The 20,602-nt window shown below is 36.1% G+C and overlaps 1 protein-coding gene across 2 annotated transcripts in view; it reads left to right on the top strand.

Annotated features, from left to right (window-relative positions):
* Positions 1 to 7,358: 7,358 nt before the first annotated feature.
* The window catches only part of LOC128733181 (ras-GEF domain-containing family member 1B-like), a 64,863-nt gene continuing 51,619 nt past the window's right edge, over positions 7,359 to 20,602 (top strand). Inside the window, exons 1-2 of one of the 2 annotated variants that reach the window (XM_053826855.1) lie at positions 7,359 to 7,481; positions 8,253 to 8,717. The gene's annotated coding sequence lies outside the window, so the exon portion shown is untranslated. Of the gene's footprint in view, positions 8,718 to 20,602 lie in introns of both variants that reach the window. The other variant, XM_053826854.1, reaches the window with a different exon arrangement.

The raw sequence follows: 20,602 nt of genomic DNA on the forward strand, positions 1-20,602 counted from the left end.
ACTGAGGATTCCTTTCGAACTCCTGAACGAATGGCCATATTATTATTAATTATACCGGGATTAATTACAGCGATACAAACTCGAATTCGTCCACCAACATGCAGATTTTGTCTTTCTACATTTGAAAGTTTATTAGAAGTTTTAGGGACATGTTATTTAGGTAAAATCATAGTGTCAAATGTTAATATTAAGGTATGATATTTGGTTTTGTAAAAATGGTTTTTATTTATCAGAAAAAAACTATAAATTACGGCTTGAAAAAATCCACTCAAATTTATATTCATACAGGATTCGAATTAACAGTTTTGATTTCGTAGATGTGGCTTAATTTCAAGGATTAGTATTTAGTATGGTATCCGTTGTTCATGCAACTGCCTTTAGTCGTTTGGAAATGCTGTCTATAAGTTTTTGACGTAGGACCACGTCTTTGTTTATTATACTGGGACTGGGTAGCACTTTGTGAAAACGAAAACGAAAGGCATTCGAATGGCACGTCATATTTGCGATGAACGCGCTTTGGCTTTAATATTATTTGTAACCAATGACCCTTTTAAAGGCAACAAGCTAGTTAAAGTAAGATTATTGAAACATGTCAAACTACTCATAATCATATTCAATACAATAATCTGTGGGCTGGTCATTCATTACCATTTCAACCTTTAGGATGCACACAAGTGATTTTTAAAAGAAATCTATATGTCTCATTAGTTGCCGGCCTTGTACTTATGAACCCCCGTCCACGTATTTTTAAAACGACCGTTGCAATTCGCTCTTCTCTTTTAAAAATTCAATTAAACAATGACACTAACAGATTCTTATAAACATACGTATGCCTGAAATGCAGTTTACATTAGTCCTTGATCTAATGCTCTGATATAGTCCTACGTCACCCTTTCGTGCAACTCTTAGGGCTGTATACCTTGTAGTTTTTTCTATGGTGAATTGTAACCTCTCCCCACTTTAGGAGGAGAGGCTCCTATAGAAATGAAATACAAATTTCCTCATAACTCGAGAACTAATTAATCAAATGGAACCATATTTGGCATGTGGGTGTTTTTGGAGGGATGAATTTTTCTGTGATGAATTAGGACCGCTTACCTTTTTAGGAGGGGGACTCCCAAACAAATGAAATACAAATTTCCTCATAACTCGAGAACTAATCAAGCAAATGGAACCAAATTTGGCATGTGGGGGGTTTCGGAGGCAGGATTTTTTTTTAATGATAGAGACCCCTAATCCCTGTGGTAGGAGGATAAGGACTCTCATATAAATAAAACAGAAATTTTTGCGTAACTCTAAAACTAATCGAACTCGAGAAACTTTAGACTCTTTCATAAAACATTAATCAATAACAAGACCACCAAAAACATAACCGACGTTAATTGAATCTGGGAAGGCAAAGTTGATATAATTAAGGGGGCATAGTACTTTTTACGCCATATTTTTGGCCTTATTTCAAATATTTTTTTCTCGATAACGAGAAAGGTGAATCGATTCGGATTTTTTGCATTGAAAACATCGTATTTTATACTAATATTTACAATTTTGTTTACATATGGGAACCTCTTCCCCTCTCTCCTACGGCTTCTTGAACATTATCATTCGAAAAAAAAACAACCGGTACCATGGATTGGCGCTTGGGGGCTTATCCGAAATAAAAAATTCCAAAACGACATGAAAATATATTACATACAAATTATCTTGTCTTTGACCCATCCTTTTTTTAAAATTTGAACGCATAACAAAATGGCGGACATTCAAATATAAAAGTCAGTTTTTTAGCCGAAAAATTGACTTTAAACTTTTCTAAAAAATACATAAATGGCAATATCGAAAAAAGGATGGATCAAAGACAAAACAATTTTATAAGTTTTGAAACAAATAAAGAAGCTAGAGAATCGCTTGAGCCGTTCTTGAGATATTTATGGTACCGACTTTGAAAACCTGGTTCCGAGAAAAACAGCATTGAAGTTTTTATGCGCTGTGCAATCGTTCCAGACATGCGCGGCACAAATAACTGTAACTTTGTCATTTTTTGGAATTCATCGAAACGGTTTCAAATACATATGCTAAATATGTTAATCTTTTGATATCAACAATAATAAAAATTCAATTTCTTAGAATTGAAAAAGTACTATGCCCCCTTTAGCTAATCCGCAACTGAAAGTGGAAAAATAAAGCGTTATAGTTGTTATAGCGTAACTATTTGTTACGACAATTTCACTATTAACCCTGCCGCATTGTGCATGGTAAATCAAACAGATTAAAATTGTATTTACGAACTATTAAAGAATAAATTATTGTAAACAAGCACAATTTTCTGTTATTTAGCGCTTTTTAATCAAATTTGAATGTATGAGCCAAGTGGGACCTATCGCCATGACTTTGAAAATTCTCCTTAGATTCATTGCATGTAAATCGATAGTCGTTTTTTGTAATTAAACCTTCAAAGTGATACTACTGAAGAGTTTCTGTGCTGCAAGAATTTTAAAATAATGATAGGTGTAGATTGCACAATCGAATGAACCCTTACTATGCAATTTTTAGGCCCCGCATGCCCCGGGGTACCTTATATAAAACAATGAATTTTTTTTTCTTGATTCGATTATATACAAGATTCGAACATATATAGTGAAAAAAATTTGGCGACTGTATATAATCGAGTCCGTCCTGTACTCATTTTTCGAAGTCTTTAGGCTATAAAATCCACAGACAAAAAATTGCAATTTGCAATGGCCTCATTAGGTACAAAAAATCACGGGGGCTGTGTACACGACACGGCCGCATATGTAGGTGATGCAGGACTACGTAAGTCTCTTTGTATAGATAGCATGTATCCATGCATGTAATCATTCGATTCTTATGTATACATGCTATATGCAGCATATATACATGCTACATGCATTGTATGCAAAATTTATCAAAGTAGTACCATTGTATACGTTCAATCTTCAAAAGATTTCAGAGTTATTTCTATGCGTATTTGAAAACCATTTAACAAAATCAAGAACGCAACGTATTGCTCTCCTGCTACCGTACAGAAATTAAAGATCGTTTTATTACCAGTGGTTTCCCACGTTGAAGGGATTTTACCAATTCAATCCCATTCTATCAACAGCGTATTCACTACATATCCAATGAAACGGCAAACATGCGTGTTGATACAGAATCATATTAAAACTAAACACTACAGATGTAGCGTACTTTTCCAACACAAATATCAAATTCGCCTAGGTTTAATCGTCTCGCCGTAAAGAATTTGCAATCTGTTGGGACAATGGACTTTAGTAATTTATTCTGCCAAACTTCTCTAACACAGACATCAAATTGGACTAGGTTTAACCGCGTTCGGAATAAATTTCTTGTTCTGTTGGCACGAGGGGGTTTTGTCACTCTTTCTGGTGTACTTTTCAAACAAGGACATCAAAATGATCTAGGTTTAATCGCGGTGTTAAGGAATCTTGTTGAGATGAGGGAACTTTGTCACTTGTTTTGGCTCTCTTCATAAGCACAGATATTAAATTGGTATAGGTTTATATCACCGTAGAGAATCTTCCAACCAATCATGGATTTGCACGGAGAGGATTTGCAGTTGGACAATGCTTCATTATTTTCAATTTTTCAATAGCACGTACTTTGAAATCAATAGTGTTCATTATTGGTGTGGATGCGTAGATTTTTCGATCGATTGGCATGAAAATATTTAAAATCGACCTGGAAACCCCTAAGCAATTAGCGCTCAAAATCTTTCATTTTTCGTGACGCTCGCATTTTTCGATTTTCTGGAATGACAGCCTTGCTGACAACCTTGCTGTAAGACGTAGTCCTACCTCAAAATAGCTATACAGTTGGATTTCGAATTTGGCAACAAATGGGTGTCGCCTATGTTGCCAAAATCGAGACCCTTTTTTGATATGAAAAAAATGAATGTAAATGCGTCAGAAATTGAGTAAATATTGTTGATCCACGATTGCAATAATTTTATGCTTGAAAAGTCCGCCAAGAGCTATCCATCAGGTGCAAGTATGTTTTTGGCGACCTGCGGTAAGACGTAGTCCTACGGCAATAAAAATATTACTGTTCGAAACCGCAAACTTTTGACGTAGGACTACGTCTTACGGCAAGTTTTGAGATAGGGTGTCATTCCAAAAAATCGAAAAATGCGAGCGTCACGAAAAATGTAAGGTTTTGACTGCCCATGGATGCATACCCAAGTAACAATTCCAAGTTTTATTACGTTCGTATAGCGGTTTTCATGACCAATTTCATAAAACCGCTAATAAAACTAAGAGCTCCACCAGAACTTTCTGATGACCGCTGTAAAACTGCTTTCTGACCAAGTGGCCCACTCCTCAGAATGTTTTCATAACCGCTATAAGAATCACGTTATAAACTCAAGTAGACGTATCACGCTCTGCTAAAAGCAGCAATAAAACCGATTAAGCTTTCGCTGCTTGACAGCCATCGCCATAATTTAAAAAAGCTTTTCGCTTTTCGCTTTTTGTTTTTCGCTTTTCTAGCAAACGCCAGATAAGTTCGCTGGGTTTGTCAACTTGAAAATATATTCGTGAGCAGAAAAGCTTTAGTTTTACTGACAGATCAGCATGCCAAAATCGAACCATGCCAAATTCGAAATTCTACTGTATCAGATATGAATTCATTGTATGTAAACCTCAGAGTCCATTCAGTGGGATGTATAATAAAATGAAGAAAATATCTCTATTTTTTGTGTAGATCTTCTTACTACTTGGCTTGACATACATTATAGACCAGTGATGGCCAAACTGCGGCCCGCGGGTCGCATGTGGCCCTTCAAGATGATTCGTGCGGCCCGCGGACTGATTTGAAAGATGGTGGACTTATGACTTTATGAGAAATTTTTTTGATGACATAATAGTCACTCAGTTTAGCTGTAATGCCTCAGGCATGTTGTGAATCGGAATGCTTTCCGGTTTAAATCTTGGGGTGATTCCTAGAAAATGGTTTTTGTTGTGACGTATTTTAAATTTTGTTATGTACTGGAATGACGAGAGATTATTGCGGCCCGCGGTATTCACAGGCGATCTGATTTGGCCCGCACCATGCCTATGCCTGGGCAGCACTGTTATAGACTGTTTACCAAACATCACAGTCAGCAACCTAAAATTTAGGATGGAAGATGCATCTTACGAACCCAATATTAGTAGGTTCTATTCGTATCAATGTCAAACTTCAGTAGAGTAGACGCACCATTAGTGGTGGTAGTACCTCAGTAGTGGTGTAAACTCGAATTATTACATTATTTTTGCAGATTTTGGTACAAGTTTGATACTTATCAAATAATACTGTGACTGGTAGTTCTTACTTATACTTATCAAACTTGTACCAAAATCTGCAAAAATAATGGAATAATTCAAGTTTCCATCACTACTGGTACTACCACTACTACAGGTGCGTCTACCCTATATAATATAATTTTACAAGTTAAGGGAGCTCAGTCATACCGCACTTAATGAAAAAACGCAACAACTGAAAGAGGTAAAACCAGTTTTTGCCATTTTGCGTCAATGAGACGTAGTTTCACTCTCTACGGGCAAAAAAACGGGCCATTCAGGCTCCCAATCCGTATTTTTTTCACTTCACGTTGCTAGTTGAACTGGCTGCCTTCACTTGGTGTACTTGGTATGTTTGTAATGCTCATGGTTTGAACTATGTTATACCAGACGTCCAAAATAAGTGCAAAGTAGATATCCATACATCAAATAAATAAATATATTGCTTTCGTTGATGCGACTTCACGTAACTTCAGTTACCCTATTGAGTTCAAGTGCACACTAAGACAGGGCGAACTATATTTTTAAACTTATTTGAAGTACCTATTATCGAATTAGGTCCGCGATTGATGATGGAATGAAATAATGAGACGGCTAGAAAGCTAATCACGGCTTGCCTTTTTATTTTGCAAATTGAAAAAAATATTTGCTAGCCCTATATTGTTGTTCGATCATCAGCATCACGAACATTCAGTAATAAACAACAGTTTAACAGTTAGAATCAAAATATCGTAGAAGATAATTGAAGCTCCGAATCGCTCCAATCCGAATTCATTGATTGGTCAAATTACTGCTTAATCAAAGAGGCATTCACAACACAACAATAATTTGTAGAAAACAATTGGTTGGGTGATGAAAAACTGAAAAATGGTTGATTTTTTTGTCATAATTTCTTGTAGTTGTTGAATATATCTCATAAGGTACAAGGTTATGTAAGGAAGACGTGCGTTCTCTCTTCGGCGTAAGATGAATATTTTTTCATACAAGTTTATATCAAAACAAACATAGTGTCATTTGATTCGATGTGGAGGCAAGAAAAACTTTTGAGATTTGTTAAATATAAGGAATTCGGCGAAACTTGACATACTGTCAGATATATAACAAAATTGTACATTGAAAAAGTTTTAAGTTGCACATTTAACAGTCAAATGAACTGTGGAAAAGAAAACATTACGCTGTAGGAATAAAAAAATTGAAGCGAACTCTCGCATAAGATTTACACAGGAAAAGCAAAGCAAACTGTTTTATTCATACGCCCTATTATATCCAAGACATTTCGAAAGTTTCGTGCAAATTGGAAAGGGTTATTAAAGATTTTTTACTTCTCTGGCAGATCTCTCCTGAAAAGGATCTTACACCTGCCTATGCACGCAAAAGTTCAATAAAATATCTACCTCTCCTGACCGCTGTCACGTGGCCAAACTGGGAAAGCAGACCAGGTGGCAATTTATTTATTCACCTATTGCAATTTTATCGGTAGATGCAGTTAAGCCGAACATGAATGACAAAAGCAAACGGACTGCAAAACGAACGCAAATAAAGTTGTATTGAGTTGAGATCGCGTATTTGAGTTCTCTTCGAACCAAGTGAACAGAGAGCGTAAAAATACACGCGTAAACATTCGAGAGTATTTGATTAAAACCTGTACCTGTACCTCTAACAAACCGTGCTGGTTTTGGTTTCATTAATTTTAGCTAAACCATTTAGTATTGATTACTCACAAATGTAAATCCATTGAAATGTTTAATTTATTTATTTGATTTTCAAGTCTTGAATAATTCTGAATAATTCTGAATAATTCATTATTATATTTTTGATGAGGTATTTTTTTATACGTTAGGTAGCTTTCATTTGTAATGCCGGTTTTTCTCAGGAGGGGAAAAACGATGCAATGGTAATATGTGAACGCACTCTCTTGAATATCTTCTCTTCTCTTACTAGGCATTTTTTCACACGCTCATTCCAAAATTTTGCACGTCACGAACACGATGCCAGCTTGCCCACTTCGTTAATCAGAAGTGAAACTCCGGTTCGAGAGATCGGAAGTGATACGTAGTTGTTGCGGTTTGATTTCGCTCTGCTTTGGTGAAGCTACAAATAAGGAAATTCAGCCATTCAGGCTTTTTCCTACTTCTGTATTGTTTGAACAATGTTTTTTATCAAATCAATGTCAGCATTTTAAAGTGTTTATGTGAGATAATTATTGCATTATTGATAACAGAAAGTGTCATGTGTCATTTTAAATAGATAGAATTCATCGATGTGAACTAGAAGTTCAGTGATTTTATTTAATATCAGGAGTAGCTGGGTTTATGCATAGTTCAGTGGTATTTGAATATGCAGATGCAACGCGCAGATAGTTTTTATGTGTTGGTGAGACGTGAGAGCGGGAATGGGAATAACATTAGCAGTGCATTTTAACTCCAGGCTGGGAGTTGACCCCTACGTTACGTGTGCTTCACACCCACGCTACATCTAAAAAGTGATAAAACTTCAGATTTGTAGTGCAATTGATAATTTTAATTATTAACAAAAAAGGAAAAAACAGTGGCCACTTTTTCATTGGAATCAGTCAGTATCCATGCAGGATCGCTAATTTCAACCAAGCTGTGCACACTGCAATAGCATTATTTGGGTCAATTGACGTGTAAAATAAGAACTGGAGCAGGTGTCCCAGAATAAGTGAAGTTGAAAAATTACACTGGCCTAGCATATTCTTAATTGAGGAAACAAAAGTAATAGTGAAGAGCATTCCGCGCTGGCGAGAGCAGGCAGTGATTTATGGACTACATTTTTGTAGTCTCGTGTATTGGTGTATTGTTATTGCCTGTTTCTTTCTGATATATTCTGGTTTATTGCCATGTGTTTCAAACTTAAGGGTTTAAACCAAATGTGTATTAGTTGTAAACAAATGTAGAGTGCTTATTTATGTTGGTACAGTGACGGAAGCTGTGCTACGAGATACAAACAGCCTGTGTAGTGTATTTGATAAATTAAAGTGATCCAATATTATGCTCACAAGAAAGTCTGAAAACCTTGATTATAAAAAGTTTTAACGGATCAATCGATTATAACTCTATCCACCTACAGTAATCGTGAGCGCGAACCAGAATAAAATGGCTGCCATCATTGCTACAACACCGTTGGTTGTCATCATTGCCAGTTCGGTCAAACTGGTGCCGTCATCTGATGGGAAACGAGTTAGGGAGTAATTTGAAAAGTGAAAATGAAAACGAGCATTACTTGAATGCCACTTGGAAAAACAATCATGTTCAATCGAAATCAAAGCTTGAAAATATAAGTTTATTCTATAGCTGCTACATTGTTGCCTTGGAAATAATTATTCACAAGCAAATACGACACATCAAGTTATTGTCCTGTGGGATCACCTCTTCTATATAACAAGTATGTATGCTACTTCCGTGTACTTTGCTAATGTTAGCAAATCATGTAAATCATAAACCACGAGTACCAGTGTTAAACTAAAATTCAATTCAATTAATTATTACTTTTGACGTAGAACTAGGCTTTTGATTACTATATTGGGTAGAATTTTGTGAAGACGAACTGTAATGTTTGAATGAAAGATCTTTAACACCATTTATTTTATCGCTGCATCGAATTCCAGCGTCAATATCATTGGATTGAAAAAAAACGTCCAAAATTTTTTCATGTGATAGTTACAAATATTGAAGTGCTAAACAGTCAAATTTTTTTTTGAGTGGTTTTAACCCAAAGGGTCATTCACCACTAAACAGTCAAAATTGATTAAACACTTAAGTTTTTCATTTTTCAACCATGCACGACACATGCAAGCACAGCTTTTGCTTCTTTTGCTCAAGACGACGATTTTATACACTTATTGTGATCTCATGCATTTCGATTTTAGAAAAAAATGTCCAAGGTCCAAGCTATCCTGTCCCAATTATTCGTTTTTGCTTAAGTAGATCGCGCCGAGAAACTACACAATCACCCCATCTCTTCGACCAATTTTATTGATCGATCACTAAAATGTGATTAAAATATATGTTGAAAACTTTTTGAGAACACAATCATTACACGGCCAAAACATAGTTTAATGGGAAATGAGCAGTCATTAACTTTTCGTCGGAAAGCCCAATTTTGGAAGCAGTTATTGGGCTCAAAACAGGGTGTTTGTTTTTAGAAATGTATTCACTGAATTCTTCTTACCAATCTGAACATAGGGGATATATTTTCATAAGCAGAATTTTTGTTTCAAATGAGCAGAATTTTTGTTGCTCTTTCTGAGACTTGACCCTTCTTTATCGACAGACTTTGCAGCCGGCTATTAGAGTACAGGACAATTACGGGGCTAGTGCAGCGATCCTATTGACTATCTTGCAGCAGCGCCCAGCCGTGATTCGAACATACGGCGACTGGCTTGTTAGACCAGCATTGTACCTCGAAGCTAACTGGGCGGTCGTTTTTAATCTAATCCCTTTTTAATTTGTACTCCGCTAATTTGTATGACGTTGGCAGGTCGACATTTAAAACGGTTTAAATGTCATAATAAACATGAAGACAATATCAATAAACGTGATTTGTTTGTACTGATCTAGCTGATTTTATCTGTTACACATTCCGTTTCCCCAACGATTCTGATAAAAACTCGATCATTGAACGAAATTTCGCTGTTTGCGTTACCAACCGTTTTTTACGAAAATTCGGAAAACGAGAATAAAAATGTCTGGAAAATATCTGGGTGTCATTTGATCTAATGGAAGACAATGTTCGAAAAAGTTCTTTTTTTGTCTGATTAGGCATCAAAAAGTCTAGAAAATCCAGACAAATCTGGAAGGTTGGCAACCAACTAAATCAAACCATCGTAACAATAGCAGAAAACATGGTGGGCATTTTATACAAATTTCAGCATATTCAAGGTTCCTAGTTCAAATTAAAAACTTACCAGGGTTTACATAAGGAATTGTTCAAATTAGTGAGGGTTCATGGGAATAAAAAAAGATTGACAGAAGCTCTTGATCATAATTTTGCTTGGAATTTTTAGATACCTTGCCACTAACCTGCCAATTGTTTCAGTTCTTGATTTATTTATGTACCTGTCAGCGGGTTTCAGCGTAATATGTTTAATGTTTAAAATGTATTAAATATTGTCATAAATTCAACCGTCACTGAAATTGGAACGATTTTGCAATTTTGGATTGTCATTAAATCCAGCACAAAACTATGGGCTAGCGTGATTTCTATTATCAACTACAAGTACAATCATCCGACAGGCCTTCAGTTAAGTTTCAAACAGTCATCATTGAATTTTTGAATTTCAAAAATAGCCAATAAATCAATAATTTTGTTTATGGAAATGTATTCATTGTGTTCTGATAGATAGATTGCATTTTCTAATGCAATGAATACATTTTTATGAATAAAATTATTGTTTTGACTACCATAAAAGCCGCTTTTGTAATATAAATTCAATGACGAGTGCTTAAACCTTAAATCATATCAGCGATCCATCATCTACATACACATTTGATTCCTCATCGGTGAATAAGAGTGCTATGAACGATGGTGTACTGATTTCATATACAAAGCAATTCCAAAATTGCGCTCCAAACGTGGGAATTTTGTTGACCACAAACTCTCGTACACAGCCATATAATCAATGGATCTTACATCATACTACCTATATAAACGGGTGTAGCCGAATAGCACGTGGACACAGTATGAGGTGACTACCTTGGTGGATACATGAAGCAGGGGAACTTTAAATGAACAACATTAGAATAAATAACCAGTCAGACAGAAAAGAATAAAAACTATCAATAGCAGATACAAATTGAAAACGGCTCTTGAGTGTGTTACGAGGTACATCTAACTCAGAGATGTGGGTGGCATTATGACTACGAAAATGATTTTATTTATAGATTCTCCGGCTGGGATAATGTACTTGCAGTTGTCTTCGTAGAGAAACAGCATTCATTTTTTCCAGGTCACATCAATTTTGACCCAAAATGCTTCATCGATCACAAACGGATTTCTTTTCGGATCAATTCACATAACGCGTTCGAATATCGCTGCGATATATCATTCGTGAGTTTGCAGTGTCGAGGCACAAATACAGACCATCTGCACGGTTGACAGTGACGATGTCAACTAAACTAGGTCGTTGTTTTTAGTACAGTAGAATTTCGAATTTGGCAACAGATGCGTATAGCCTATGCCTATAAAACATGTATGCGGAAATGTTATTTAATTATATTTAAACATATTTTTGGAAGCGAAACACAGTCAGTCCACAATCATAGGTCACACACAATTGTGGGTAATTTAAGCTCTAGCTGCTGATTAGCGTTTAAATACCAGCTAATGATTGATCAAATTATTAGAGCTACTTATGAGTAACAATTTTATCAATCACTTCGTATAATATTCACGCATTAATCAGCAGAAAAAGCTAAAATGACCCATAATTATGTGTGACCCATGATTGTTGACTGACTGTACTTCGTGTTACCAAAAACGAATATTTTTGTTACCAAAATCGGTCCGTGTCAAAATCGAACCATGCCAAAATTGAAAACCTACTGTACAGTAAAATATTTAATATCCTCTCTAACCTACCATTCCTTAAACTCAATAAAGATAAAAGATGATACAATTTCAATTCGCTGTACTATACTATACTGTACACAGCAATCAATGTGCTTGTGAGAAGAATTTAGTAACCTGTAGAAAGTTCAAATACCTACAAGTAACTGGCCACCTAACTCAACTGAATTTTATTTGAAAGCAAAAAACGACAGCGTTGGCATTTTTTACAGCAAAGAGAATTGTGGAATACTAACAGACACATGTTGACAGTTGACACATGAGCATAAAAACACATTCGGATGCTAACCCATTCCATTGGTACGTGACCGATTTTACAGGTTGGTTTAATCTAGCAAATTTCAGCCAATTCTCACACTAGTCATTTTTGGCAAATTCTCACACTGCTTCAAAACTTAGCTGTGTTAATGGTCCCAGTACAGACCATTCTGTGCACATCACATAGGCGAAAGCATTAGACCATGCAATGAATATGCTATGTAGTTTTTACAACTTCCTCGTGTGTAAAAATATGCCAAGGCACGTTTCGGATGAGAAAGTTTGCCGCTAAGTTTAGTGGAATTGGCGTTTTCACTACAACGTTGATTTATTGCTTAAATGGAAGATCGGCTACTCTCATTCAACTCTGTAAAAATGAAACTTGTTTTTTATGAAACTTATTTAATGCTAAACCGAACAGATTTTCTTCGTTTACCTACATTAACCACTTTATGGATGAAGCGATATCAATATTTTGATATTTTTTCGAAGCACGAAATACCATTGATTCGATGCAACTTAATTGAATCAATTCGAAATCCACTGAATCGTTTGTTTGCGAAACCCAAAACTCCATTCACTATTGCTGAAAAACAACAAAAAACTTATTTTCTCAAAATTTTGAAGCAATGCTTACATTTTTAGGTAAGAGGTTCCATGACAATATCTAAAATACATTATGTATACTTATCTTTTGATCAAAATAATGATTGTAGCTCAAATTACAAGGCTCTAAAGTTGATGGATAATTATGGTTTCTCAAACAAACGAAAATTGAACGGTACAGCTATGTAGTTTCATTTAAATGTGTGATCTTTTCATGTTCATAGTGTATGATTTGCTACCATACATCACTGGGGATGCTAATTTAGTACGTACTGCAATAGAAGAAGAAGGGGGGAGGCGCTGTTGTTTATCAAAAATTTTGATGTGGTATAATCAATTTTTAGAAAAAATTTTGCGCTTTCTTAATCGAAATTTTTACCATCATTTGCATTTACCTCTTAAAAAATAAATGTAAAATGGACCAAAGGCGGTTTTTAAATTTTAAATGGATCAGAGTAACAAGAATTTACATCGATTAGAACAGCGGTTCCCAAATGGGGGTTCGCGAACCCCCAGGGGTTCGCCAAAACTTTAGTTCGCTGCAGAACAGTATAGGGAAATCCGTCAGGGGGTACGCGAACCGAAAAAAGGTTGGGAACCGCTGGATTAGAATAATCGAATAGAGTTGGACATCGGCTCTCGTCCTGAAGACGTCGACGTGTAAGTTGAAAATAATTTATTTTGTTTTTGATATTCTCATTTGTAAGAGCTAAGAGTTGTGAAGAGTTTGTACTCCGCCAAATATCGTCCGCAGTACCGCTCGAAAATAGCGTATGCCTAGCGTTTTGTGAAGGGCTAAGGAAGCCTAATTTCCCGCTTAAATGCGCAGCTAGATCTTCTTACTAGTGTTGCTGTCCGTGTGCAACAGCAATCCCAAATATACGAATCCATCTGTCACTTCTACCTCGTCGCCATCAACAGTTACCGTTCGCGAGAGGCACGTGTTCGTTTCCTTTAAGTATTTGGTCTTGGCCGCATTTACGTTTAGAACACTTGTCCTAGATTCCGATTTCGTCGGATCACCCCTTCAAGTGCGGTGTTGAATAGCTTGCAAAATAAGCCGTCACCTTGTCCCAACTTTCGCCGCGTCTCAAAGTAACTCGAAAGTATCCCCGAGATGCACACGAAACACAACACTCTCTCCAATGTAGCTCTGCTCAGTTGCGTTAGTTTATTCGGAAAACCGTGCTCGTGCATTATCTGCCATAGCTGGTCTCGATCGACTGTATCGTATGTTGCCTTGAAATCAATAAAGATGTGATGCGCTGACAGGTTGTACTCCCGACATATCTGGTAATTGCGCGGACCCTCATCAAGCCCGCCTGGTATTTCCCTACGATACCTTGTGCTATCGGTGACAGCCAGAGTAACAAGATCATAATCAAAATTTTTTTTAGAAGGCATCCCCTAGGCCCCCTCCAGGGAAAGTTCCTAGCTACGCCAATGGTTATAAGTGCTGTATCTTGTCCGCGATTGTGTCTAGTGATTGTAGCTCTTACGTTGGCACGAAAAATTTAATTTGTTTTTCGAATAGAATACCTTGATACTTTGTAGTAATAATTGAAGATATTATTACCAGAAAATAAATATTTAGAATCTTGAATATTGTTGTTGCAGTTGAAAACCGCGATATTCGAGTTTATTCTTGTTCTGCGTGTCGCATCTACGTCGCACGTGATGCGTTGTGTTCGCACATTGATCAGTTATACAGCGCACCACCTGCGACGTAGTTGCGACACACGGAACAAGAATAAAACCGAATGACGCACGTCGATTATTACGGTTTTGAACTGCAACAACAATAAACAACCGTGCTATGATTATGAAGCAGAAGTTCATCCAGCTTTTTACGCGCTATAATGCATCCATCAAATCTGGCACTCTTCTCCTGTACCGCAGTGTTGGTCTTTCTTTCATTTACGCCAAAAAGGATAGCAAAAATGTGCGAAATGTAAACAAAACTATTACTCTCCTTCGAAGTGATCAATTAAAAATCATTAAAATCGGCTCAGTGATTCAATAGTTATGAAGTTTTGAATAAAGTAAAGTCAGAAAGCATGGCGATTTTTGTGATAACCCTAACTCAGAAAGGGGTACCCTAAGCGTCCAATAAAAAGATATGGGTGTAAATTTTTTCGTTTAGGAACAAACACACCAAATTTGAACGAAATCGGAACACTTTTACAGTTGCTCGTTTTGCGATCAATACTTTGTCAGATTTCAATGCAAGTTGTAAGGTAAAACAAGGCAAAGCATTCCCTTACACGACATTTTTGTGAAAAACTTGATCATCATTCGATATTTTGACTGCTTCAACCTGCACAACAGGCATGCCTTCTTCTCTTATGAATGGAGATGATCCACCAATCATTTTCCCTCTCTTTGGATTGGCAAAAAAGCGAGATCAAGTTAACAATTTCTCACGCTCTTCGACGTGGATACAACCAGATAAACAACACGATAATCAGTTGGACATCGGCATCGTCCTGACGATAGGCTTAGAATGCCTGAACCCGGTCGACGCGTAGGTAAAAATAATTTTTGTTAATATTGTTTTTATCTATAAATGTTGTAAGAGTGATACGTGTTTGTGTCTAGTCCATTAATTTTCGGCTTCTTGAAAACCTCTAGTAAAAGTATCGAATTGATATTTGGCTGTAGTACAAAAACTTTGAGGAAAATGTGGCAAAACGGATTTCTAGATTATGCTATGCTAAAATAAAATTGTTCATATACCTATGACCCAACGTTCTACTTCTTTCCTTACCATAGAATCTCAAATTGGAGAGAGTTTGTCCAGGATTCTTTCAAAACTTTCTTTCATGGCATGTTTTATGTTTTCACGTAAACTTGACGCTAAGATACGCTATTTTTAGATGGTTTGCAATAAACGCAAAAAGGGATTTTAAACTATTATCTACAAATATATCCAATCGGCTTTGCTACTCTTCATATTTTCTGGTTCGCTTTGAGGCACACTTTTTCTTCGCAAGTTACAAAGTCATTAGCCGTATATGCTGTGCTTACCTCAACAACTTCTAGTAAGAGAAGTGGTGATATGCAAATCAGATGCATGAGATCCGCAAGGTCACAGTATACGTAGTTATATGACACGCTTATCGTTTGTTATTGTAAGATTTTTCAAGCGCAGTGAATTTAACTTGTTGTGGTTATGTAACTAAAGATTGATTCGAAACAATTAATATATTCTTTGAAAATTGAAAACTGATACTTGAAGCTACCACCGGCTAGCCTTGGGTGGCGGCTTTCCAAACACGATGTAGTCAATCGATTTTCTTGTGCTGAAATGGGAATAAATTTACTTTTATATGAACACCCTTGCTAATAAATTATTATTTATTGATAAACTTGCATGGCTCCTAGCGTTGGATTTCAACGCTTATGTAAAAGTGCAGTCAAAGATAATAGCCAAGTTTACCTTGAGAGCACCGTATCCGTTACCAGGGGTTGATGTAGCGATTTCAGCTAGTGAGAGCAACGTTTACAGATATATAGACCTTTGTGCACGGATAAATTTGGGCCCGAGTTATACGCGCTATTTTCAGACGATTTCAGATGAGCACAAAAAGATAGATTTTAGCATTTATCCATTAGTTTGTTGTACTAATGTCGAAACTACATATCAACTGGGAGACACGTTATTTATTATTGCACTTTTAAATAAAAATTGAAAATGCTAAAAAAGTACACCTTAATCTTATAATTTTTGTTTTGTATTGGCTGCCTCTGGAGAATCAACTTGATTTTTTGTATCTACCTACCTATTTATTTCTTCTAATTAGGCTCATAAAGAAACCGTTCATCTTTCTAACATGCGTGTGCCTTAGAGTGTCTCAAAATAGCACTATGTCAGAAAATCTCCTCAAATGATAGCTTAGGATGTCACAACAAATCTTTTATATGGTGTCAAAATTGGTTGAAAAAATGACATTTTTCAAGAGTAAATACAAAAAAAAATATTTTTAGAAATGTTAGAGCGGGTGGAACAAGGTACTTAACTACTTTTTCACAATCATTGAGATCTGATACATTCATAAAAAGATTATGGTGGCATGTCTGGAGTCATATTTGGTTACAAAAATTTATTGAATTCGGCAAAATTTTGAAATTTTCGCAATTTCCTTTAAATAAACGTCAAAACAGGGTATCGAACAGTGTCTCAGAGCAACGTTGCTATACTGTGTAGATGGGAAATTTTATGACGAACAACTTTGCCGAAGAAAGTATGGACGTGTGTTCAAATCTCGCTGAGATATTTACGATTTTACGAAGGCGGAACAAAATACATTTATGTAATTTTCAAATTTCAGCAGTCTTATGTGAAAGAGGTAAATGCCAAACATTTTTGAACAGAGAAAATAAGCACCTTACACAGAATTTGGCACCATTTAGGCTCAAGAATCACTTTTGAAAAGGGCGTATTGATTTTATTAGGTACTATGTTTCAAAAATCGTGTCTCGGATACTAGGTTCGCTCCAAAATGATGTTTGTATTAAAACTGGATACATTATGCGCGCTTTAATCAAAATATCTATTTTTAGGGTGGAACTATAGCCTTTCATTGTAAAAGAAGGCAACGTAGAATCAGTTATTTGTTTTCAATTGAAGTGAACTAAAATATTTTTTATCTCCAGTAAGGTTGAATACCGGTGAAATGTGAATTGTTTTCTCTTGCTCATTAAATTTTATGCGAATTGAACAATACAATAAATCATTACGCGAAACAAACGTCTGCGAAGTTTAGCGAGCTCTTCATATCAGTGTGTGAGGTGAATACTAACATGCCTTCAGTAGCTGGGCAATGCAGTAGCGGGGTGATGCTTATTGAAATACCAACCATTTGTTCCGCTTCATGTATCAATTTCACTTACTATTACTATGTTTGACATGTCTAGCCTATGGTATAGTTATTTTAATTTTATTTAGGTTTTCAATTGAATCGATTGCTGGTTGCTGATTATCGTCTAAAGCCGTAAGAAAGATACGTTGGCATAATACTAAGTAAATTAGTAACACTGTGGTTTGCCGTATCGATATGCCAGCTTTCTCGCATAGCTATTAGCTATTATATTGTGTTTATTTTCTGATCAGCATACATGACGCTTCATGCCTGTTTGGCAGAGCGTAGTGGAATGAAACCCCAGATAAACTAGTTTAAATAAACCTGGTTACGATTCTGATTAATAATAATTGCAATGTAAAACAGTAGTGATTGTTTCGTTATTGGAATAATTGTGCAAAACTTATGTATGACACAAATCTGTGTATTGGCAAATTTTCAGCCAAATTGCGTATAACTTTAAACACTTAAAGTAGTCAAACCTCGAAGGGAATAACACACTATAACATCAATGATGATGCCGATGATGTTGTAACTGGTTGGCTTAGTTTTTTTGCTTTATTCACTCGTGTTTGGATTGTTGCGAGTCGCTCCACATTGTAAGTTTTGTTTCTGTTTGACTGTACTTCGGCGAGAAATCATAAAACAACACGAACAACATTGTGCTAGCAAACAGTTGTTTCTTGCAAATTGGAACAAAAAGTTGTGAACAATAATGAGCATGAGTGATAATACATTTCGAACGAAACCCTTCGTGAAACTATTTTTTGCTAATTAATGTAATTGAAAATAACAGTTCAGTAAGACATACACCGACAAACACCCCGATTTTGTGGTTCCAGTGAAAAGTACAGTAACTGTAAGTCATCCATTTAATAAAAGAGCTGTAAATTTAGATCGATTCACTTACTCGATCATCGCAACATCGACATCGAATTTTGGAAATTTCTAAAGATTGGTGGTCATTTATAAAACAAAAATGCGATCGACAATTATGTGACCCCGACGATATCATCGTATTGAGGGAAAATTAGTCATCATTCGTCTTTTCGAATTTTAGCACCAGTTTTTACCTTTGTTATATTATAACAAAGGTTCAAAAATTGGTCGAAAAACACGAAGTTGATCCGAGGCCCGGAGGGCCGAGTTACATATACCAATCGATCGACGATTTGAGCAATGTCTGTATATGTGTGTGTGTGTGTGTGTGTGTGTGTGTGTGTGTGTGTGTGTGTGTGTGTGTGTGTGTGTGTGTGTGTGTGTGTGTGTGTGTGTGTGTGTGTGTGTGTGTGTGTGTGTGTGTGTGTGTGTGTGTGTGTGTGTGTGTGTGTGTGTGTGTGTGTGTGTGTGTGTGTGTGTGTGTGTGTGTGTGTGTGTGTGTGTGTGTGTGTGTGTGTGTGTGTGTGTGTGTGTGTGTGTGTGTGTGTGTGTGTGTGTGTGTGTGTGTGTGTGTGTGTGTGTGTGTGTGTGTGTGTGTGTGTGACGCTTGACTTTAGCCGTCTGTTTCTCGAAGATGGCTGAGCCGATTCATTTGCTATTACACTTATTTGAAAGGTGTTATCACCTTGTAGATCACTATTGAATTGTTTTGCGATCCGACATTTTGTTTAAAAGTTATAAGCAAAAATGTAAAAATTACGTGACATGATTTTCTCCGGAACCGCTCAGCCGATTTCAACAATTTTAGTATCAAATGAAGGCTCTTGCTACTGCAAATTTTTTGGGAGAGTTATATCGAAAACAATCAAGCGGTTCAAAAGTTATGCTTAAAAATGTGCTTTTTCAAGGTGTCAATTAGTTGAACGTTTCTCAGAGATGGCCAAATCGATTTATGCGCTATTAGTCTCATTTGGTAGGTAATATAGCCCCATAGATCACTACTGATTTGTTTTTTGATTGGATGTGTAATTTGAAAGTTATGAGCAGTCGTGTGAAACATAATAAAATATACAATTATTCATAACGATTTTACCCAGATAATTAATCAGATTTCAATTATCTTAGTATCAAACGAGAGGCCTTAACGCTGTGAACATATTTGCTAAATCTTATTAGAATTGGCCTTACCAGTCAAAATTTATTTGAAAAACATTGATGAACTTATTTAAGCAAACTTTACTGATATAAACCAAATAGAAAAAAACGCGATCAAGTGCTCTAGCGTCAAAATGCTTAATTTTCCAGCTGGTGTGTCTTTGGAGAAGTTTATTTACAAAATATGGCGCAACTTTTTACACTATTAGGATGACCGTAAATCTACCTATTAGGGTGATACAAATTTTTGTTTTTTAAAATGCATCCAAAAAAGTATACAAAAGTTGTCTCCACAAAAGTTGTAGAACACAGTAAAATAAGCAACTTTGCTGTACATAGCAACTATCTATCTCTTGCTGGTTGCGAAGTGTAACGATTTTTTTAAAAATGCGGCGAAAATTGAAAAATTGAGATATCGAAAAGCGGCTACGTCACAATTTAGATACTTCATTTTTAGACCTCAAAATAAAAATTCAGCCAAATCGATCCTCTAGATACTGAGATACACGTACCATCGCTAAAAACATATGGTTTCAAGGAGAGCGCGTTTAAACTATTGTACGGCATTGCATTTCCTTTCAAGTGATCCCATAGTTTTACTGAAAATTCTCAACGAGACCACGTACCGAATAATACTTTGGGCTCAACATTTCTGAGGATAAAAGGCTTCTGAAAATGCAAAACAAACAAGTTTTTCGTCTTTCCAGTGAGGGTCCCCCTTAAATATCAACCCTGCCCAAGAACTTTGCACACGATATTTGATTGCGTTCAAATATTCTACAAATTTATCAGTATATTACATACACATGCGTATGTGTTGATGATAACTACCATTACTGCCCATAAATGCATAACAGTCCCATGTGATTTTCACCACTTTTGAGACAAGCCTGGGAATCATCTTTAAATTGTTCATTCTTTCAATATTTCAAACCGTAATGT

Source organism: Sabethes cyaneus, chromosome 1 (genome assembly GCF_943734655.1).
Source record: "Sabethes cyaneus chromosome 1, idSabCyanKW18_F2, whole genome shotgun sequence".
Lineage (NCBI taxonomy): Eukaryota > Metazoa > Arthropoda > Insecta > Diptera > Culicidae > Sabethes > Sabethes cyaneus.